Below are 5,334 nucleotides of genomic sequence, written 5' to 3' on the forward strand. Positions count from 1 at the left end.
GTGTATTTTGATCCACCTAGTGAGAAATGGATAGGTGATCACTTTTTGGTGATAACAGCTGGAATTGAATTCTTGTATGAATCTTTTGGATTAGTTGGAGAGGATAAAAATTTTTAATCTTGTTTGATATTTTCTTCCCAACCCAATTACGTGGCACTCAATTCTCTCAAACTAAAATATTCTCTGGTCTCAGACTGCCAAAAGGGTACATTTCTATTCTATAATGTTCTTAATCTTTTCTTGCTAGCGTTCTGCATATTTCGAACTAAATTCTTTTCAGAAGTCTCATTTTATGTCAAACAACTCTCCATTGAATAATCTGTGACTTGAGATTGTTGATTAAGGCTATGCATAGCATATATCTTATGTTGTTGATGCTTGTATAGTGATGTCATTTAAGGTAACTAGAAAAGGCATTGTTGAGGCATTCACTAGACACTTTTGATGTTGATTTTGAGATTTCTGCACAGGCAACTTCTAGTCCAACAGAACCCAAATTTTGTCGAGCAAGAGTTTCTGTGGCCTTCTTCAAGACAACTTCAAGTACTTACCCTGAGCTCCAATTCAGAGATGAAAATGTTGTTGTACCTATTTCAACCATGTTAGATTAAGAAAAAGGGAGTCAATATTGAACTCCTTTCCCATTATTTCTCTTTTCACTCCAAATTAGGAGAGATATCTAGACATAATCAATGGAAACACATATTAATCTAAGCTCTCATATAAAGTTAAAAACATGTTTCTTTTTATTTGAACATAAACTTAATGCTAGAATAGAAGATGATTACATGAAGTAAATATCTGAAATAAAATTCACAATCAAACTTCTTGGAGCAGAAAGTACAACCCAAATACTAGCTCCTTTGCTAGTCATATTAACCCCAAAGTATAAAATACTCCTACATTACCAGAAACAAGAATTGAAAAATGGGCATGACATGAGAAACAAAAATTCTCAAGGTTTGTACAAGTAACCCTTTTTGTTTTTTTAATATTTTTTAAAATTATTAATGTGAAAATAATAATTCCAAAGAAGGTAACTAATTTCATGCTCTTTCCTTCTTGACATGGTACCTTTGTATATTTCCTCTACAATGGAAAGAAGAGTTCCCACTAAGGTTTTAAGACTTCAATTTTTGAAAACATAAGTTATTGAGAAGTAATTGAGAAGGCCACTATTCCCTTTACCATGGAAATAAAAGCACTTACAATTCTTCAAATGGGTAGTACTGCCTATATACAACTGTAACCTTAATAAAGATTACAGCTTCCATTTTTCTCGGAAACTAACTATTTAGTTTCACTTTGTCAAGCATATATTATACTTCAACTTCTTGTATATTATCCTCATTTTTTATCAAATGCGTGGATCTACCCTGAAAGAGTACTTGAATTCTTCACTGTATTTTTTTTAGGCATGATGATCATTGTCACTACATTGTATTGTGTGAGTCCAGGTTTGAGAGTTTGGAAGCTAACATTTAGCTCTTTGATCCTGGAGGAGAGCTATAACCACATTTCATTCACTGTAACTCTAGGTAACATACTAGAGTTGCACAAGGTTGGCTCTTTGATATTGGGCTCTTTGATCTTAGACTGTTTGATCCTAGAGGAGAGCCATAACCACATTCCATTCAGTGTAATTTTAGGTCACATAGTAGAGTTGAATAAGGTTGGTATGCATCATTTTTTATTTGTGTTTTTTTTATCCTTTGCTTTGTTGCAATTATCTTTATTCACATTCTTGAATTTTCATGCCTTTGTTTTCTCAATTAACACTTGAGAATTTAATTGAAAATTGTGAGTAATGTTATTTCCATGGTGAACGAAATAGTGTCCTTCTCAATTACTTCTCAAGAACATGTGTTTTAAAAAATTGAAGTCTTAAAACCTTAGTGGGAAAACTTCTTTCCAGTGTAGAGAAAATATACAAAGGTACCATGTCCAGCTGCAAAGAGCATGAAATTGGTTATTTTATCTGGAATTATTATTTTCACATTAATAATTTTAAAAACTATCAAAACACCAAAAAAGGTTACTTGTACAAACCCTGAGAATTTTTGTTTCTCATGTCATACCCATTTTGCAGTTCTTGTTTCTGGTAACGTAGGAGTATTTGATACTTTAGGGTTAATATGACTAGCAAGGAAGCCAATATTTGGGTATACTTTCTGCTCCAAGAAGTTTCATTGTGAATTTTATTTCTGATAGTTCATGTAATCATATTTTGTTTTAGTGTTAAGTTTACATTCAAATGAAAAGAAATAGTTTTTGAACTTGATATGAGAGCTGAGATTAAGATGTGTTTCCATTGATTCTGTCTAGATATCTTTCCTAATTTGGGGTGGAAAGAGAAAGAATGGGAAAGGAGTTCAATATTGTCTCTATTTTTCTTAATCTAACATGGTTGAAATAGGTACAACAACATTTGCATCTCTAAATTGAAGTTCTGTTGGCATTATGATGCATGTGTTGTACTTGATGGCAACCCTCTCATAGAAGAACATCTCACTTACATATAACTAGATGAATCTACAGATGTGACTAAATGCATGGGATGCAGGACAGCTCAAAGGAATAAGAAGATCAAGTTCTAAGTGTGACAAGTTAGATTTGCCATCAAGTCCAAAGGGGGAGATTGTTGGCATTATGAGACAAGTGTTGTCCTTGATGGCAAATCACACATAAGACAAATCATAGTGCAGCAGGTCAGTAGCAAAGAATTGATGATCAGACTACAAAGAATGAAGAAAGAACAATATATACGCAGGTTCACTATATACCAAGTAGGGTATACACGTAGGTTCACTATATACCAAGTCGCGTATACGCAGGTTAGCTATATACCAAGTAGGGTATACACACATGTATACGCAGGTTCATTATATACCAAGTCGCGTATACGCAGGTTCGCTATATACCAAGTAGGGTATACACGCAGTTTCATGCACGGAAAAGCGCGTACATGTCGGAAAGCTTATTTTTGGGTCCGTGGTATTTAGACCTATGGTTTTGGCCCGTGGTATTGCACTCATAAGTGTTGATCTCAAGTATTGGGTCGATGGTATTGTTTTATTATGGTTTTGGACCATGGTAATGAGCAAGGCCTAAGACTATAAAAGGAGAAGAAGATCATGAGGCAATGGCATTGAAAAGTCTTGAATATCTGAAGAAGTATGAGATCCAGGATGCAGGTTATGGGTTGATGATGCATTGTTTGATCTGAGCTAAGGAGGGATCTCACCGGTTGATGGAGAACAAGATCTAAGGAGAGATCGGGATCAAATGGTTTGAAATGAACTATCTTTATGATGCTTATTCTAGATCTGCATACTAACGCATGTAATATTCTATAAATGTTATGAGTATGACTGATGCTTGGTACAGCTGCAAAGTTATAAGAAAATTTTTTTAGATCTGTACGCGGGTTGTCTTTGGCAAAAGCGCGTATGTACGCGGGTTTGATTCATTGTAATAGCGTATACATTTTGAAGTTTGATGTTTGAAGTTGCAGTTGGGTCTGAGTGATTTTTGTAGAGTTCTGTGTCTGCTCTGTGCTCTGGTGACTGTGTTGTTGACAGGGTTTCAGTGTTTCAGTGATTCAAGAATTGATGATGCTAGTAGTGATTGTTTTGAGCTTCAGTGATAGTTATGGGTCCAGTATGAAAATTGGATGAAACATGGCCTTTCAGATTATGTGTTGTGTGTTAGGAGTATCCAGTCTGAAAATGTATGAAATGTGGTACCCGGAGGAGAGAAGATTGTAGGTCGGCGCCTACGTACTAGTATCTTAGCTAGTACAAGAGCAAAGGGGGTTGGAGCTCCCTTCCAAGAGAGTCTAGAGAATGAGAGAAGGTTGTAGCCTGCGTGCTGGTAAAGGACTGCACTAGTACATTGTAAAAGAAGTTTCTTAATAAAGGAATATAGAAACGAATTGCAGCAGGTGGTTTTCACCCACATTAGGTTTCCACCTTATATCATGGTGTTCATGTGTGTTGGTTATGTGTGTTGATCTATCTGTTTTACTACTACTATTGACTGCTAATATGGCTAATAATGTTCTGATGCATCCATTAAAGATCACATAACTGAATCATGAGTTTAATGGTTATACGCTAGTTGCAATAGACACAGTCGCGTATATACGCGGGTATACTTAACTTAAGTAGCGTATATGAATCTGAGTATGAAATTGAAAATGTTCAATTGATTAGATAATACTGATTCAACCCCCCCCCCCTCTCAGTATTATTTCCAACAAGTTCAGGGTAATTAATTTTAGTTTGTGCTGGAGAAGGCCATAGAAACTCGTGCTGACCACAATTTGGGTCCTATTGTACTAGAAATTTCCCATCCAAAAATCTCAGAATTGGATTCAAAAGTGTCCAGTGAATGCCTCAACAATTTGTTTTCTAGTTTACCTTAAATTCCATCATTATACAAGAAGCAGCAACATATGGTACATGTTATGCATAGCCTTAATCAACAATCTCAAGGTCACATATTATTCAATGGATACTTGTTTGACAACAAATGAGAGTTGAAAATAATTTAATTCACAATATGCAGAACACTGCAAAGAAAATATTTAGAACATGACATAATATAAATGTTCCTTTTTGGCAAATTGAGACTACAGAAGATGCCAATTTGCGAGAATTGAGTGCCAAGGAATAGGGTTGGGAAGACAATCTGAAACAAGATGACAAATTTTTATCCTCTCCAACTAATACAAAATATTCAGAGATGAATTCAATTCTAGCCGAAGGAAATTTACGAGAGAGGACCACAAGTTCTAGGGTACAAACAAAAGAAAATGGCTATGGCATGTCTGATGCAAGGGAAAAACATATGGAAGTAAATGGATCATGTGTAGGACAACAAGTAATTAAAGTAGAAGTGCGTAGGAGCTTCTCTCTACATTGATTTTATTGCAAGGTTGAATTGGTAGGGTTTCATAGGGATGAGGATAAAAATCCTTCAGTAAGCTTTAACAAGCTTTCCACGCTCATTGAAGAATTATACTTGAAGGCTAATGATGACACCAATATAGCATCCAACTGTAGGGAGTTTGATTTGAATGGTTTCAGATGTAGAATATGGTAATTAATCTTAGCAAGTCATTTGAGAAATTTCTACCTTCCATATTTGACAAAAACCTTCATCACTGACTGAACCCTAGGTTCATGAATCAGAATGAGGAGTATGATTTTATGGTTCTTGATATATTATCTAGAAGTTGAAATACTAAATTATTTAGACAGACCATCTTCCTTCTTATCGTAAGACATTATTATTATTTAAATCAAGACCAACAGTTGGGATATGATCCTC

Source organism: Pinus tabuliformis, chromosome 1_1 (genome assembly GCF_031772625.1).
Source record: "Pinus tabuliformis cultivar Carrire ecotype Pingquan chromosome 1_1, CPIR1, whole genome shotgun sequence".
Classification (NCBI taxonomy): domain Eukaryota; kingdom Viridiplantae; phylum Streptophyta; class Pinopsida; order Pinales; family Pinaceae; genus Pinus; species Pinus tabuliformis.